The sequence below is a fragment of the Marmota monax genome, unplaced genomic scaffold (assembly GCF_021218885.2).
Source record: "Marmota monax isolate L192 unplaced genomic scaffold, Marmota_monax_Labrador192_F-V1.1 WCK01_AAM20220418_F8-fsc00335, whole genome shotgun sequence".
Classification (NCBI taxonomy): domain Eukaryota; kingdom Metazoa; phylum Chordata; class Mammalia; order Rodentia; family Sciuridae; genus Marmota; species Marmota monax.
The window spans coordinates 47,634-67,182 of NW_026692368.1; positions in this window are offsets into that span (position 1 = coordinate 47,634).

Sequence of the window (19,549 nt, forward strand, 5' to 3'; positions counted from 1 at the left end):
ATAATGCCCTATTAGTAATTGTTGTATTCTGCTACCTTTCCTATCCTCTACTATCCCCCCTCCCCTCCCCTCCCATCTTCCCTCTCTACCCCATCTACTGTAATTCATTTCTCTCCTTGTTTATTTTCCCATTCCCTTCACAACCTCTTATATGTAATTTTGTGTAACAATGCGGGTCTCCCTCCATTACCATGCAATTTCCCTTTTGTCTCCCTTTCTCTCCCACCTCATGTCTCTGTTTAATGTTAATCTTTTCGTCCTGCTCTTCCTCCCTGCTCTGTTCTTAGTTGCTCTCATTATATCAAAGAAGATATTTGGTATTTGTTTTTTAGGGATTGGCTAGTTCACTAAGCATAATCTGCTCTAGTGCCATCCATTTCCCTGCAAATTCCATGATTTTGTCATTTTTTAGTGCAGAGTAATACTCCATTGTGTATAAATGCCACATTTTTTTTATCCATTCATCTATTGAAGGGCATCTGGTTTGGTTCCACAGTCTAGCAATTGTGAATTGTGCTGCTAAGAACATCGATGTGGCAGTATCCTGTAGTACGCTCTTTTAAGGTCTTCAGGGAATAGTCTGAGAAGGGCAATAGCTGGGTCAAATGGTGGTTCCATTCCCAGCTTTCCCAGGAATCTCCATACTGCTTTCCAAATTGGCCACACCAGTTTGCAGTCCCACCAGCAATGTACAAGAGTACCCTTTTCCCCACATCCTCTCCAGCACTTGTTGTTGTTTGACTTCATAATGGCTGCCAATCTTACTGGAGTGAGATGGTATCTTAGGGTGGTTTTGATTTGCATTTCTCTGACTGCTAGAGATGGTGAGCATTTTTTCATGTATTTGTTGATTGATTTGTATGTCCTCCTCTGAGAAGTGTCTGTTCAGGTCCTTGGCCCATTTGTTGATTGGGTTATTTGTTATCTTATTGTCTAATTTTTTGAGTTCTTTGTATACTCTGGATATTAGGGCTCTATCTGAAGTGTGAGGAGTAAAAATTTGTTCCCATGATGTAGGCTCCCTATTTACCTCTCTTATTGTTTCTCTTGCTGAGAAAAAACTTTTCAGTTTAAGTAAGTCCCATTTGTTGACTCTTGTTATTAACTCTTGTGCTATGGGTATCCTATTAAGGAATTTGGAGCCCGACCCCACAATATGTAGATCGGAGCCAACTTTTTCTTCTATCAGATGCAGAGTCTCTGATTTGATATCTGGCTCCTTGATCCACTTTGAGATAACTTTTGTGCGTGGCGAGAGGAGGGGATTCAGTTTCATTTTGTTGCATATGGATTTCCAGTTTTCCCAACACCATTTGTTGAAGATGCTATCCTTCCTCCATTGCATGCTTTTAGCTCCTTTATCAAATATAAGTTAGTTGTAGCTTTGTGGATAAGTCTCTGTGTCCTCTATTCTGTACCATTGGTCCACCCACCTGTTTTGGTACCAGTACCATGCTGTTTTTGTTAATATTGCTCTGTAACATAGTTTGAAATCTGGTATCGCTCTACCGCCTGATTCACACTTCCTGCTTAGAATTGCTTTTGTTATTCTGGGTCTTTTATTTTTCCATATGAATTTCATGATTGCTTTATCTATTTCTAAAAGAAATGCCATTGGGATTTTGATTGGCATTGCATTAAACCTATAGGGAACTTTTGGTAATATCACAATTTTGATGATGTTAGTTCTGCCTATCCATGAACAGGGTATATTTTTCCATTTTCTAAGATCTTCTTCTACTTATCTTTTTAGGGTTCTGTAGATTTCATTGTATAAATCTTTCACCTCTTTTTTAGGTTGATTCCCAAGTATTTTTTTTTTTTTGAGGATATTGTGAATGGAGTGTTTTTCCTCATTTCTGTTTCAGAAGTTTTGTCGCTGATATACAGAAATGCCTTTGATTTATGCGTGTTGATTTTATATCCTGCCACTTTGCTGAATTCATTTATTAGTTCTAGTAGTTTTTTTGTAGACCCTTTTGGGTCTTCTAGGTATACAATCATGTCATTCGCAAATAGTGATAATTTAAGTTCTTCTTTTCCAAATTTTATGTCTTTAATTTCTTTCATCTGTCTAATTGCTCTGGCCAGTGTTTCAAGAACTATATTGAATAGAAGTGGTGATAGAGGGCATCCCTGTCTTTTTCCAGATTTTAGAGGGAATGCCTTCAATTTTTCTCCATTCAGAATGATGCTAGCCTGAGGATTAGCATAGATAGCTTTTACAATGTTGAGGTAAGTTTCTGTTATCCCTAGTTTTTCTAATATTTTGAACATAAAGGGATGCTGTACTTTGTCGAATGCTTTTTCTGCGTCTATCGAGATGATCATATGTTTCTTATCTTTACGTCTATTGATGTGGTGAATATCATTTATTGATTTCCATATATTGAACCATCCTTGCATCCCAGGGATGAATCCTACATGATCATGGTGCACAAATTTTTTGATGTGCCTTTGTATCCGATTTGCCAGAATTTTATTGAGGATTTTTGCATCTAGGTTCATCAGAGATATTGGTCTCTAGTTTTCTTTCTTTGAGGTGTCTTTGTCTGGTTTCAGAATCAGGGTGATGTTGGCCTCATAGAATGAATTTGGCAGAGCTCCTTCTTTTTCTATTTCCTGAAATAACTTGAAAAGTATTGGTATTAATTCTTCCTTAAAGGTTTTGTAAATCTCTGCTGTATACCCATCCGGTCCTGGGCTTTTCTTGGCTGGTAGTCTTTTGATTGATATTGGTCTGTTTAAGTTTTGAGTATCCTCCTGACTCAGTCTGGGCAAATCATATGACTTAAGAAATTTATCGATGTCTTCACTATCTTCTATTTTATTGGAATATAGTTTTTCAAAATAATTTCTAATTGTCTTCTGTATTTCTGTAGCATCTGTTGTGATATTGCCTTTTTCATCCCGTATGTTAGTAATTTGAGTTTTCTCTCTTCTTGTCTTCATTAGCATGCCTAAGGGTCTGTTGATCTTATATATTTTTTCGAAGAACCAACTTTTAGTATTGTTAATTGTTTTCAATAGTTTCTTTTGTTTCAATTTTGTTGATTTCCGCTCTGATTTTAATTATTTCTTGCCTTCTGCTACATTTGCTGTTGTTTTGCTCTTCCTTTTCTAGGGCTTTGAGATGAAGTGTGAGCTCATTTATTTGTTGGTTTTTCCTTTTTTTGAGAAATGACCTCCAGGTGATGAATTTCCCTCTTAAAACTGCTTTCATTGTGTCCCATAGATTCCGATATGTTGTGTCTGTATTTTCATTTATCTCTAAGAATTTTTTTTGATTTCCTCCTTTATGTCTTCTGTAACCCATTGATCATTCAGTAAGATATTGTTCATTTTCCATGTGATGTAGGATTTTTCCTTCCTTCTTTTATCATTGATTTCCAGTTTCATTTCATTATGATCAGATAAAATGCATGGTATTATCTCCACCCCTTTATATTTACTGAGGGTTGCCCTATGGCATAATATATGGTCTATTTTTGAGAAGGATCCATGTACTGCTGAGAAAAAAGTATATCCACTTGATGATGGTTGATATATTCTATATATGTCAGTTAAGTCTAGGTTATTGATTGTGATATTGAGTTCTATAGTTTCTTTATTCAACTTTTGTTTGTAGGATCTGTCCAATGGTGAGAGAGGTGTGTTGAAGTCACCCATAATTATTGTGTTGTGGTCTATTTGATTCTTGAACTTGAGGAGAATTTGTTTTATGAACATCGCAGCACCATTATTTGGTGCATAAATATTGATAATTGTTATGTCTTGTTGGTGAATGGTTCCTTTTAACAGTATATAATGTCCTTCCTTATCCCTTTTGATTAACTTAGTCTTGAAGTCGATTTTATTCAATATGAGGATGGCCACCCCTGCTTGCTTACGAGGACCGTGTGCGTGGTATATTTTTTCCCAACCTTTCACCTTCAGCCTGTGTATGTCTTTTCCAATCAAATGTGTCTCCTGGAGGCAGCATACTGTTGGATTTGTTTTTTTAATCCATGTTAACGGCCTATGTCGCTTTATTGGAGAGTTTAAGCCATTAACATTTAGAGTTACTATTGATATATGGTTTGTATTTCCAGCCATGTTTGATTATTTATCTTCTTCTTTTTTTAAAATTTAGTTTGCTTCTCCATGATTAGCTTTCCACCCGCCCTCTGTCTTTACTGAGGCACTTCCCACTGATGGTTTTGGTTATTGTTTATCATTTCTTCCTCGTGTTGTGTTTTGCTCAAGATGCTTTGCAATGCTGGTTTTCTGACTACAAATTATTTTAGCTTTTTTTATCATGAAAGATTTTTATTTCGTTGTCGTACCTGAAGCTTAATTTTGCTGGATACAGATTTCTTGGTTGGCATCCATTGTCTTTCAGTATTTGAAATACGTTGTTCCAGGATCTTCTCTCTTTCAGTGTCTGTGATGAAAAATCCGTTGTTAACCTTTTTGGTTTACCCCTGAATGTAATCTGCCTCCTTTCTCTTGTAGCTTTTAATATTTTCTCTTTGTTCTGTATATTGGATATCTTCATAACAATGTGTCTTGGCATTGGTCTTCTGTGATTTCGTGTGCTTGGTGTCCTGTATGCATCTACAATTTATATATCGGTTTCCTTTTTTATTTCTGGAAAGTTTTCTGTAATTATTTCATTCAGCAGGTTACTCATTCCCTTGGTTTGAATCTGTGTACCTTCGTCTATCCTGATGACTTGTAAGTTTGTTTTTTTTATGTTATTCCATATCTCTTGGATGTTTTTCTAGTGATTTTTTTACCAGCCTTTCTGAGTTGGCTAGACTCTTTTCAAGATGATATATTTTGTCTTCATTATCTGACGTTCTGGCTTCTACTTGCTCCACTCTGTTAGTGATACTCTCAATTGATTTTTTAATTTGGTTTATTGTTTTCTTCATTTCTAGAATTATTGTTTGATTTTTTTTATAATCTCTATCTCCTGATAAAGATGCTTAACTTCTTCTTTTATCTGTTTATGTAATTCATTTTCAATGTGTTCTTTCACTGTTTGGATTTGCTTTCTCATATCCTCTTTAAGGTTCCATTCCATCTGTCTAAGGTATTCCTTGAGTTCTTTATATAACCATTTTTCTGATGACTCTAGGTCCTCCTGAATATTTAGGCTGTCCTTCATTGTTTGTACTCCTTTTCTTCCTTGCTTTTTTATGCTGCTCATGTTACTTCTTGTTCTGTTTGACACCACCTGCTTGCTTACGAGGACTGTGTTACTGTTTACTCTTATAAATTTATTTGATGCTTGGGAGGAAAGATATTAGAAGGGAAGGGAAAAAGTCACTAAAGAGAATGAGAGTATGCAGGTAGAATTCAAGGAAAGGGGAATAAGAAAATTGAAAAGAAATGAAAAGACAAAAGAAAAAAAATAGAAAATAAAGAAAGAAAAAAAATTTTAAATAACAATGATAATAAAAAATGAAAATAAAAATTTAAAATAATAATAATAATAATAAAATAAAATAAATTAAAAAATTAAAAACATTTAAAAAAGTTAAAGAACAACAACAACAACAAAATGAAATGAAAGAAAAAGAAAAGAAAAAAATAATAATAAATGCAATCATAGTGTTCGATCAACTTCTCTTCCAGTAGGTGGAGCTGTGTCCACTGGGCCAAGCTTCTCCTCTCAATAGGTGGGAACCAATCACCATGCAACAGCTCTTCCTCCCAGACTGGGCGGGTCTCCAATCCTGAGTGCCTAGGGCCTTCTCTTGTGTTTCCTCAAGCCAGGCCCTGCTCACCTGTGACGCTCACCACAATACTGGCTACACGCCAGGTCTGCTGCTCCTGGGAGCCCTGTTTTCATGAATGCCTGGGCACAGTCTCCCTGTTTGCCTCCCTCAGACCCTAAGTTTGTTGAGCTTGGGGCTGAGAACCCCCAGCAAATTTGCTTGCCCTCTGGTAGCCACACCCCCGGTAGCTGGTGCAAGAGACCTCAGTTGTCAGCACTGGTGGGAGCGGTAGCTGGGAGTTCCACACCGCGAGTCCTGCACCACTCCTGATTCCCTCGGTATGGCTATCGTGCTCACAGGAGAGCTGAGAGGGGTCCTTAAGTTTTCCCCCCTGTGTGGAGAGAGATGGCTAGGAGATTACACACCTGTCGCGCTGGTTTCAATGAACTTATCTCCTCCGCTCGTGACGTCAGTTCTCTGCCATGGTGGTATCCCATGCAAATGGTGACCGTTCGTTCCCTTTGCCAGGTGACCAATGCAACAGGTGGGTCCTGACTCTCTCTCCCAAGCCCCCTTTCAATCCTGTGGCCACTGCCTATGAAGGCTCGGTTGGCTTTTACCTCTGTAAGTTCAGAAGCGCTGACCAGTTATTTCAGTGGGATCCTTAGTGCTGAGTCACAAGAAGCAGGCGAACCGGAGCTTGAATGCAGCTGATCCAGGCTTTGTGTGTGTTCTGAGGGGCCAAGACTGTTCGCCTCAGATCCACATCAGCTCAGCATTGCCTAGTGATCCTGAGCAAACAGAATTTAGACAGTTTTTCAACTCCCTATGCCCGCACAGCTGAAGAGGTCAGAGACTTGATCTCTCCGCGCCCACCACCATGTTTTACATCCCAAAGGGAAATAATTTTGAACCAATAGTCTAATCTGCCTGAGGAAGGAGTCTCTGAGAGCCACCATGGCCTTGAAGGCTGTGGTGGGGTGCTTTCCTCCCCTCAGGTGGGCGAAGAGGTTTGCTGGATGATCAATGGTCAGACTCCTGACACTACCATTGGGTTTAGGGCTCCAGGAAGGGGAAACTCACCAATCGAAGGCTGGGGGTAGATGGAGTTCTGGTGGTCGAGAAAATGGATTCAGGCCTTCTGGTGAGTGGCACTTCTGAGGGAAGAGGGACCCAAAAGTGGCTCTTAACCCTCTTCCTGGATTTCGGCACCAATGAAAGGAAAGTGACCACAACACTCGGAGCGACCAAGAAACATTTATTGCAGCAGTGCAACAGAGGAGAAACAAGAGAGAGAGAAGAAAAAGAGAGCAAGAGAGACAAAAAGTTATAGAAGAAAGAGAGTAAGTGCGTGAGAGAGAGACAGAGAGAGCAAGAGATAGGGGCCCAGCAGAAGGGAGTTTTTATAGCCCAAATCTAATGGGGTCTCTGGGTCTGCAAGCTGCCTTGTTGGTACAAGGGGGTTGAGTGTTCAGCCTTGAGCAGGGGGTGAAGTGTTCAGCCTTGAGTAGGGGCTTAGGCATTTGGGCTTGAAGCAAACAGGTGATAAAGAACCAGACAGAGGGTTTGAGTGGCCAGGTCACCCTGCAGCTAACTTTATTTGGCATGCCCTGCAGACAACTTATTCAGCCTGTCCTGCACCTAACATGTTTTAAACCCTTTCAACCCAGGAAGGAAAGCATGGGGACTATAAAAGAAATAATTGCCAATGGCCTAGGAATAGGAATGCTGATCCTGCTTGCTTGCTTAATTGTTTATTTTTAGTATCGAAGATTGATTCCAGGGGAGCTATACCACTGGTTGCTAAAAGCTCAGTCTCTCTGATGCCAACCTGATAAGGAGTACACAGTTTTCAGAAAAAGAAAAAGAATGTTTGTTAATTTGCTAGCAAAAGAGGAAATGATGGAACTCCTCTTCCAAAGGCTGTGTTTCTGCTCATCAGCAGAAACAGGATTTTTAAAAGAGCTGTTCCAGAGAAAATGGCATTAGAAAGGAGAAACCAGGAAGGAGAAGATCATGGAGGAGAGGTTATGAAGAAGATTTGGAGGAAAAAAATGTAATTTTCAAAGCTACAAGATATATGTAAAAGAACATAAAGTGAGTCCCTATTACACATTGAACCAATTCCTAACCTGCTTTTTTTTTTTTTTTAATTTTGAGTCAGGGTCTCACTAACTTGCCTGGGTTGTTCTTGAACTTGCAATCCTCCTGCCTCAGCTCCTGAGTTGGTGGAATTACAGGTGTGTGCCACTGTGTCCACTACAATCTATTTTTTTAAAAAACACCTGTCCCCAAGTTTTATTCGGTAAAAAAACAAGGTAACACCAAGTCACTTTTTCTTTCTTTTTCCTTTCCTTTCTTTTTTCTTTCTTTATTTCTTTTTTTTGGTACCAGGGTGAACCCACAGACAGGCCACCACTGAACCAAATCTCCAGTCTTTTTTTCCAGTCAGTAAATATAACCTAATTGAAAAGAATTGAAGTGTAAGTGAGAAATGAGAGACAGAGACCAGACAGAGAGAGATACATAGGAGACTTTATTTGTTAGAGCTGAGAAATAAGGCAATCTCTCTATGGAGAGAGAGGCAATCAGGCTTCAGTTCTGGGACTTTTATGGGGGAGGCTCAGGAATCAGAGCCTGGTAGGTCCTAATCACCTGGTAGGTGATTATGTGTTGCTTTGGTATGAGGGGGTTGTGAGCCTTTCTCAGAAAGACCTTTGAGTGGGAAAGTGAAGCTTTTTCCTGAAATGGCAGCTTTCAGTTAAGATGGCCAACCAGGTGCTACGTAAGAACATTATATTCCCCTCATTTTTGTTTTTTGTTGGTCCCCTTCGGAAACAGGGATGTAGGTCAATCTTCTCTAACTGCTTCCTGTTGGGAAGGAGCAGTGTTTGAATAATTGGGACAATGAGGGAGGTTGAGTGGTGGTGGAATGCTGTCCCAGGTGGCCTAGTTTTGGTGAATGATTAGTATTCCTTCAGCAGAGGAGAGCTATGTTTTCCTATGTTCAAGGTCTTGATGGAGTAGTTTTATCTTGTCCTTTACTATACCAGATTGATTGACATGTTAGTAGCATTCCTTCTGTAGGTTCAGACAAATCCACCTTTCTTGGCCATAAAAAGGTCAAGGCCCCTTGGATTCTGCAGAGCCACAGCAGCTAAAGAATCAAGCTGCCATTGTATGGCTAGTATGGTTTGAGCAAGTTGCTGTAAGTCTCCTGGATATTGTAATCATAATCCCTGGTGGTGAAACCCCTGGGAGGTGAATGAGGTGAGGGAGGAGGGCAAAAATGAAAAAGGGAATGATGGCACTCATGGTTCTGCAGTGTTCTTGTGGTCCTCAGAGACCAAAGGAAGATTGGGGGTTCTGGCCTTGGAGAGATGCAGCTTGAGAGGGCCTGTGGGTCTCACTGTATAAGAGGGCAGAGAGGACTGTTTTAAATGGGGGTTAGGAATTTTGATATGGAATTCCCTCAAGGTGGGCCACCAAACAAGTGGTAAGAATGACCTGATAGGGTCCAGTCCATTTTTCAGAGAATTGAGAGGAGGAGAGGAGCTTATTGGGGGTGGTAAAAGTACCAGGTTACCAGAAGAGAGAGTGGTAGAAATAGAAGATGCAGAATTGGCTTTGCCAGAACAACATCCTTGTATTGCCAAAGAAGGATCCTAGTGTATGTAAGAAGGGGCCAGAAAAGATGAGGAGCAAGGAGTAGTGGAGAATCAGAGGGTGGTGAGCTGAGAAGGGAGGTGGGCTGTCCATATAAAAGCTCAAAGGTGAGATGCTGAGTGGCTTCTTTGGGAGGGTCTGTGACAGAGGATGAACCAAGGAAGGAGTTTAGCCCAATGTAAATGTAATTCAAGGGACAGTAGACAATGAGAGAGGCTCCCTTTACAAAAGTGAAGGCTCTGATGAGGGCAACAAGTTCAGCCTGCTGATATTGGGAGTGGAGGCTCTTACACTACCAAGGCTAGAGAGACTATTGTCTACCCTGCCCTGTGAATTCCCTCCTGAAGGAAGGGGGAGCCATCTGTGAACCAAGACTCAGAGTGAACTTGCCAAGGGGAAGGATGGGAAGGTCAAGAATCTTGGTGCTGGGCCAAGATCTAAGTTAACTTTTGGGTCTCAAGAGCAGACTTGTCTCTGCCATCTGTAGGGGGTAGACTTGTGAGGAGGAATGGAGTAGAAGAGTAGAGTCACTTCCCCAAGGGAACCAGTGTGTGGATAAAGAAGAAGATCCCTAGGTGAATGGAAGTAAGTGTGTGGTCATTGTCCTGGCCCACAGGCCAGGGTCCAAAGCAGCTTAAATCCCCAGATGGATGAGAAATGCTGCTGGGATCAAGTCTGCTCTGCAAAGAGAGGAACAACATCAGCAAGGAGGGAGAGCAGGTGTTGTGATTGGGCAGAAAATGGAGGAGGTTTTGAGACAGATGTAAATAGGCTCATGGTGTGAGGTGATAGAAGGACTGGAAATGTCCACCTAAGAAGCGCGTCATTGGAAGGCACTGGCCAACAGAATAGGGGATGGTCCTAAGGTAAGGATGAAGGTCAGAGGAGCAGCAGGTGAGTCCGCATGGAAGCATCTATGAGGGGAAAAGGAGAGCATAGCCCCCAACGTTGTGAGGATGTCCCTTCTCATAAGGGAAACAGGACACTGTGGAATGACCAAAAAGGAATGAGTAAAAATTAGAGAGCCATGAGCACAAACAAGGCTAGGTGACTGTAAGTGTTGGTAGTTGGCACCCAGAACACCTTGAGGACTGAATATGTAGCCCCAGTGTCTAGGAGGAAGGAGATGGGCCTACCTGACATATGCAGTGTTACCCTGTGTTTCCCTGGAATGATGGTAGTGGTTGGGTGATGGGGACCTGGATCTTTTCAGTCCTCTGCAGCCAGTCCTAAGAGTTGGAAAGGAGAACCTGAAGGGCCAGATGTCCAGGTAGCCCCCATGTGCTCAGGGAATGTGAACAGCTCAGTGTCCATCTTGATGACATTTAGGACAAAAATTCAGAAATTATGAGGCTGGGACATATACAAGCCCAGTGACCCATCTGACCACATTTAAAACACAGAGTGGTCCTGAGGGACCATCCCATCAGCCAGTGATACCAGGGACAGATGGCTTGAGCAAGCATCTTATATCTCAGCTTTCAGGCCTTCTTGTCTCTCTCATTATACACCTTAAAGGTCACTTCCAGGACATCAGCTTTGGGATTTAGAAGCCCCCTCTCAAAGCATGTGTCACAAGGACACAAAATTGGAATGTATGCAGTCCAGGGGGAAAAATAAAGAAAGTCCACGTGTTTCTGCCCCTTTTGGTCCTTTATTAACTCAAATTACTCAAAAAAAAATCACTCTATAGGTTCTTTTTTTAAATATTTATGTTTTAGGTGGAGATGGATACAACACCATGCCTTTATTTTTATGTGGTGCTGAGGATCGAACCCATGTCCCACCCATGCTAGGCGAGTGCTCTCCCACTGAGCCACAATCCAGCCCTCTATAGGATCTTAATCAGGAAAATGATAATCCTTAATGCTAGACACTGCAATAGACAATCAATTCACAGCAAACAATTCTAAATTAATTTTAATCACTGCAAACACACTTAATAATGACAAGCTAATGACAGACATTCCCTCTGCATACTTATTCTTCTCAAGCCTGCTTGCTGAGCCAATCCCCGCAAAACATCCATTACCTTGTAGGGGAACCAAAGAATGTTTCTCACTCCCTGTTCTCATGGGTAGGTTTTAGGAGTCTCTGCTGTTTCTCTAAAAACTCTCTTCCAATTTTTGTCTTTTCTTTTTAGTACTTATAAGGTTCTTTCTTAGCACCTGGATGGCCATCTTAAATGACAGCTGCCATTTTAAGGAAAACATTTCACTTTCCTGCCCAAGGGTGCCACAGTCCAGCTGCAGCAAAATAACCGGGGGGGGGGTGACAAACAACTTGTGTACATTGATACAGCAGGAGTGGGAGCCGTTTATTGTAGGACAGGAGGGGTATATATATATATATATATATATATATATATATATATATATATATATATATTCCACACAGCTTATCTTAATTAACATAAACTAGATACAGCAGTCAACCAATAAGAAATCTCCACACTTAATGGCTCACTTGCACCACCTCACAAACCACTCCCCCTGGCAAAATGCCAGGCGCCATCTGATTTGTTTATAGACTCTAACACAAGGTCATTTCTGAGAAAGGCTCACCACTCCCTCATACCAACCAAACCCTTAACCACCTGCATTAGAGTCCACCGAGCTCTGATTCCTGAGCTTCCCAAATAAAAGTCCCAGAACTCAAGCCTGTTCTGCATCTCTCTCCTATAGAGAGATGGCCTTCACTTGTCAAGTCTGAAAAATAAACTCATGTGTATCTCTGCTTGGTCTCCATCTTTCATTTCTTGCTTATCTGTCTTTCATTTCTTGCATTTCCTTCACCCTCATCCCGGATTTTCAGTTTCTTTGAAAAATAATCTTTAAGGACATCAATTTTACATGCCAGTGTATAGGAATTTAAAGTATAAAGTATAAATACAAATTAAAGAATGCATTTCAGTGTGTTCATATGGGCTCTTGTTCTCCTCACAGATAGACGATTTTCTTTAATTTAAAACTTCCCCCTGGAGTCACATCAATCTTGGATTTATTTAGTCATTTATTTGTTCATGTACTTTTGTGGTTCTGGGATGGAACCCAATGTCCATGGGAGGAATAGATAAATTCTAGATAGGGCAGAGGAGTGGGAGGGAAATGGAGGGGTCAGGGGATTAGCAAGGATGGTGGAATGGGATGGACATCATTATCAAAGTCATGCACCAAGACACAAATTGGTGTCAACATACTTTATATACAACCAGAGATATGAAAAATGGTGCTGTATACATGTAATAAGAATTATAATGCATTCTGCTGAAATTGGGTAGATAAATAAAAGTCAAAATGTCTTTAAAGTTACTAATGCACAGTTTTTGTTTCTGGGTGGTCCAACAGTTAATAAAATGTTAATGTCTATAAAGTGTCTAATATACATTGTCTCAAGGATTTTTCTTCAATGGGAAAAATTACAAACACTATTCAATGCACTTGTCTTATAATTTTTTAAAAAAATGTAAATTAGATCTGACCTATAAGAAATTAATCATGGATGTGTTTGTTAGAGACATCTGATGGATTTACAAAGTTTAAATGTTAATTATTAAATGCAATATCAATAATCAAACATTTTAAATTTCATAAGGTAAAATATTTAAGCACTGTTGGTGTTTTAATATATTGGTAAATTTAAAATTTTTCATATTACTTTACATTTTCCCCAAAACAAGGTTACTAAAAGTTAAAAGTCCCAGTGGGTATAATTCCATATACAAAAAGTCAAGAGGTTTCAACTGCATTTCAATTAGAGTACTGTAAATATATTTCCTCTTATTAAAATGGATTAATCTATCTAAATTCAGAAATTTATAAGGGTTATTTTAAAGTATAAACAAAAAAGAGAGATCCATGGATTAAAAATTATTAAAAGTTTCTAAATATAAAAATATATTTAGTAAAAAACATGTTTCCAGGTAAGAAAGTCTTTATGTGGTAAAATATAATTATAATACATCTAAGTAAACAATAGGGTCTAAGTAAGTAATATAAACATCTTAAATAAAGGATAAATATTAAAATGTTTCTTTATAACTAAGTTGTTTATATATGTAACACAAATAGTTAAAAGTATTCAAGGTTATTCCCTAAGAACAAATATTAATGTGCTGATATAAACCAAAGTTTAACTTACATATTAAAATGACAAACACTTCTTAAAATATTAATTACATTGTGTCTGTTAAGTTTTATTCTCTAGAGCAACTAACTGGACAAATGAAGCTTTGTACACCTCTGGTGAAACAGCAACTGTTATTTTAGAGTATTGTTCCACATTACAGAATTTAAAACTTGGTTAATACAAAAACATCAATAAAATTGTAGTACACTATGCTTCTTTACATATTAAGTGTGCTTGCTTACCTTGGCTAGACCCCCAAATCTCCCTTTTGTGGTTTTTTGGCTTAAATGTGAGGCATAACTGAACGTGGTATGATACTCTGACCATCTCACTTTTAGAGAGTAGAGTGTCTGCTGCTGGCCAGCAATAAAGGCTTAATTGGAGTGGCAATGTGTGATCTGAGAGTTATTTAATGGTCTCGGTATCAGTATAACATTCATCCAGAGGAATTTTGCAGTCTGAGGCTCTTATTCTCCTTTTAGTTATGGCACTTGCTCCCAGGTGCAATGTAATCTCTTGAGGGTTTTAAATGCTGTATGGCCAGGTACTGAGGTGCACACTTACAATCCCAGTAACTTGGGAGGCTGAGGCAGGAGGATCAGAGATTCCAAGCCAGCCTGGTCAACATAGTCAGACCCTGTCTCAAATAAAAAATATAAAAAGTTTTGGGGGTGTAGTTCAGTAATAAACTCACCCTGGTACATAATCCCTGGCACTACGGACACACACATACACACACACACACACACACAGTCCAGCAGCCTCATGCATGCCAAGTGATTGCCATCAGATTCAGACAACTCTAAGGAGACAACACTGACCATGTAATGGCTTAGAATATTCTGTGTACACAGTGTCCCTGCTGATGATGCTACTGTGAAAGACTGCTGAATCAAAATGAAATTTATGTACCAAAACCTCAGAAATGTGGAGGGCAGGGGACCATGCAGGAGAAGGTGCTTGAGCTTGATAGTTTGATAATAGACTTTCAGGAGGACTCTGCCAAAACCACAACATTACCCCCAAAATTGCTTCTAAACTCCTAACTTTCCAAAGAAGATCATAGGATTTTTATCATTGGCTCCCAAGAGATTAATAAAACACAGAATAGGACCTGCAAATTCCAAGAAACTCCAGGAGACTCTTTCTTCTGCACTTCAGTAGAGTCTATTATGGTTAATTCTCAAGCATATTTTGAAACTGGTGGGCAATGTTTCCAAAGACAATTAAAAACAGTAATGGCTTCCACGTGGAATGTTCCAGTTGAACATCTCTCAAAGAGCTCTCTTTTAAGCCAGGTGAGGTGGGCCATGCCTGCAATTCCAGATTTTCAGGAGCCTGAGAAAGGAGGATGGCAAGATTGAGACCAGACTTGGCCATTTGGCAAGCCTGTTTCAAAATAAATCAAAGAGAACTGGGCAGGTAGCTTGGTGGTAGTGTGCCCCTGGTTCAATGCTCTGTACTGGAGGAAGGGAGAGTAAGTTTTTAGGTTTCCAGTTGGTTTTATCAAGTTCTCTGATTACATGGGAAAAGGAAAACTGAATCATCTCTGTTAAAAGTTGAAGTATTATTTCATAGGACATAACTTTCTGTATTCACTTTAAATATCTTTCATCACTCTGGTTAAATGACTTATCTTTTATAATGATCTGGGACCCCAGGTTTCATTAAGTGCTTTAAACCTTTTTAGATTATTGACTAACTTCTCTATGATCAAAGTCTACATTGTCATTTGACCTTGAGCTAACATTGGGATGTTCTAGAGAAGTCCATATTTGCTCAAGGGTTTTCTAGAAGAGAGACATTAAGGAAAATAGCCTAATTTAATATGACAGGAAGTCCTATCAAATATGACATAACTTTTTCAAGTTATATTTATTTGGATATTTTATCAATATTTGCTTTAAAATGGCAAAAATTCATAAAACATCTCAGATGTTTTTAGACATAATTCTGGACACTATATTAAAATGTATGCCAGGGGCTGGGATGTGGCTCAAGTGGTAGCGCGCTTGCCTGGCATGCGTGCAGCCTGGGTTCGATCCTCAGCACCACAAACAAAGATGTTGTGTCCGCCGATAACTAAAAAAATAAATATTAAAAAATCTCTCTCTCTCTCTCTCTCTCTCTCTCTCTCTCTCTCTCTCTCCCTCTCTCACTCTCTCTTTAAAAAAAATAAAATGTATGCCAATAAAATCACCTTGTTAATAACTGGTTATCGTAAATTCCCAACAGATTTTTAACCACGATGATTCTAAATGTTTATCATCAATAGTTATCAATTGGGTGGGGATGTGCCTCAAGTGGTAGCATGCTCACTTGGCATGCATGCGGCCCTGGGTTTGATCCTCAGCATCACATACATATAAAGATGTTGTGTTCACTGAAAAATAAAAAGTAAAAATTAAAAAATTCTCTCTCTTTCTCTCTATGTCTCTCTCTCTCTCTTTAAAAAAAAGATTTGCCATTTGTATTATTGCCCTGAACATAACTAAAATCAGATTAATTGATTAAGAAGAAAAAAACTACTAACAAGCTTACTTGAACAGAGGTCTCTCATCTATCTATCTGGCTACCTACCTATCTGTGTATCTATGTATTTATTTATTCATTTCTTTATTTATTGTTGCTAGGGATCAAACTCAGGGCCTCATGCATGCTAGGCAAATGCTCTGTATTTTCAAAATTGTAATTCAAACAGGGTGTGGTGGTGAACAATTTTTATCCCATCTGCTGTGGTGTGAAGTGATAAATGCAATAAATAAGTTTGTCAGTTATGGGTTCCAGATTAGTAAAAAAAAATATACAGATGATGGATATAAAATTTTGAAAATTGAGATAAGACAATTATAAAGCAAGAACTCTTATAGGCAGGCCTGAGACACCATTTTGCTGCCTCCTATGAAAAACTGTTATAAGAGCTGTTTCTGAGAAACTGAAATGACAGCTGTTTTCTTATTTTAAAAAAATTGCATTTCTGTACTTTGTACCCCACAGATTGTACCCTAATCCGGATGCACTGGTGGTCATGGAGAGTTACATTCTGGGTTTGAATGCTATTGTGTGTCTACATGACTTTGAAGTAGATTCTCATCCCAATGACCCCCACACAAATTCAGGATGTGACTGTCTAGCACCTGCTTGAACCCAGGACCATGGTCAACTGAACTGCAAAGCTAATGTGCTGGCTTGCTGACTGGAAAATTCTGATCCTGCCTAGAGCCCAGAGGCTCCACTTACTAATGTTTTAATTTCTATGATTGGCTAGCTAACATGAGGATAAGCAAGTCACTGAGTTGTGGATTTTGTGCCTATAATGTCTTTGGATGGATCAGGAAGCTGGTGTCCTCTCACAGAGCTTGAGACTCTGTGGTGGGTGACAGTCCCTAGTCAGGTAAGTAAAGTTCTCTTTTGATTTGAAATTCAGACCATAAAACCATTCCTTCTACTGGTTCCCTAGAAATTCTCACCTTATATGGCTCATCCAAGCATTCCATCTCTTTCTGTCTCTCCTTCCTCAATTTTAGAATTTCATTTTACTCAGACTCTTGACATTTTCCTTTGCTTCTGTTCTTTTCCCAGGCTAAAGGCCTTGGAAAGTGCCTGGGGCCAAGGTTATCTGGGAGATGTTCCCTGGGGAAGTCCCTGATTCTGAAGGAAGGCTCTCTAATTGGTGGCCTCCCTGAAGTCAAGGACACCTGCTGTCCAACACTGTGTCTTTCTCTCCAACATCCCAAGATGCCCACCGCTTCCACCCTCAGTGGCTTTCAGATTTTCCCAAGTCTGATGGGGCATGGTGGCCCATGCCTGTAATCACAGCAACTCAGGAGACTTGAGGAAGGGGGATGGCATGTTTGAGGCCAGCCTCAGCAACTTAGGGAGGACCTAAGCAATTTAGTGAGACTCTGTCTCCAAATAAAAGCAAAAAACAAAAAGGGCTGGACATGTGGCTCACTGGTAGAGAGCCAATGTGATTCATCCCCAGTACAAAGAGACAGAAAAAATCTAGCCCTATGTCTAGAAGACTGATTCTACCCTCCTGTGTGCTCTACCATCCTTAGTGGGCTCAGATTTGCTACAAGTTAACTTGACACTTGTGTGACTGTTGGAAACATGGTTTCCATTCTGTAATCTTTGTGGATGACACGACTGTCTTCCAAAAGCTGTTTTCTCTCTGAAATTTTCAAACTATTTTGGAAAATTATTTTTTTCAAATAATTTTGATATGGCAAAGATCCCTGTAGAAAGGTATTTTCCAGTAATGTTTTCCTTACATTAGGGATTAAGTACTTCAATGTCTCACAGTAGAAATAGGAGGGACGCATATGGACAAAATTGAGTCCATGGTGGGGAGTGCATGGACAAAGGCATCACTGACTATCACATCTCCCCGATTCTGCGCTCTTGCATGACCATCAGATTCAATGAACTAATCCAAGGAAAAAAATCCCAGCATGATTAAGTGGGTGGAGATTGGGGAAGGAATTGGGGAAGAAATCACATACTGATTTCTGATTGGATGCTGATCAATCAGATGGAGGTGGGAGCGTGGCCAGAGAGGTCCATAAAAGCTTCTGCAGAGCAGAAGAGTAGCACAAGAGTCTTGCAGCCTAAGGAGACACAACCTGGCCTGCTGAAGCTCAGAGCACCTGCACACATGGCCAGATCCTGTAAGTCCCTCACTGGCCTAAGGACCAGCGCCTTCCCTCCTCACCTGTGTGGATTCAGGAAAAATTTTGTTCCTGTCTTTTCTCATGAACAAACTTAGGACTTTGATTTTGCCTTTCAGTGTGGTTTCACTTTATGCTGAATATTAGGATTTCCCTTTTGGTTTACTTCACTTTTAATTTTCTTTTCTTTTCTTTCTTTCTTTCTTTTTTCTTTTTTTTCTTTTGGTACCCGGTATTGAACTCAGGAGCACTCTACCACTCAGCCACATCCCCAGCCCTGTTTTGTATTTTATTTAGAGACAGGGTCTCACTGAGTTGCTTAGCACCTGCTCTTGCTGAGGCTGGCTTTGATCTGTTGATAATCCTGTGTCAGTATCCAGAGCCCCGGGGATTATAGGTGTAGGCTCACATACCCAACTTTTATTTATTAGTTTAATTTTTGTTTTTTAAGGATTATATGGACAATATAATTTATTTATTTATCTATTTATTTATTTGGTGGTATGGTGATTGAACCCAGGGCCTTGGACATGTGAGGCAAACACTCTAATAACAGAGGTATATCCCCAGGTCAACATGTATTAATTTTTATGTGCTGCTGAGAATCAAGCCCAGTTCAAGCCCAGCCACTTTCTTCACCAAGGAGATTGGATTCCTATTTCATTCTAATTGATTGCAATTCTATTTTCTGATGATGGAAATATTTATATTGTGTGCCTCTAAATTATACTCCTTTTCTGGGTGTGGTGGCACACACCAATAATCCCACCTACTCAAAAGGTTGAGGGGGCAGGAGGACTAGAGTTCAAAGCCAGCCTCAGTACACAAAATGCTCCACAAATAAATAAGACCCTGTCTCCATCTCAAATACAAAATAGGGTTAGGGAACTGGCTCAGTGGTTGAGTGTGCTAAATTCAGTCGCCAATATCAGCCCCTAAAAGAGTATACTGTATGGACTATGTGGTTTTGTATTTTTATAATTTGTTTAAATAAATTAAACCAAAAGCTACAAATGACCCCATGGAACAGTTCACAGACTCTTTTCTGATCTGTTTTTTTCTCTTCAACATTCCCCTAAGATGGCAGAATCTCACATGTGTAACAGATATCCATGAGACTCTGTTGTAATTTCCAAGTGTTTTATAATATGGCCACATGCTTTATAAATGCTCATTTAACAAAAAATAAAACTAATGTCACCCATATGAGAACAAGTCCATTTCCAGCCATATAGTTGTTGAATCTAGAAGCCTACTGTTTAGGTCACATGACACTCCAGTTCCCCTTTTAAAAGGACAAAATAATAATCCACAGCTTTCCCCCATAAGGGTGAGTTGTGCTTATAGATTTCTCAGTACCCCCTTCCCAGAGGCTGGCAA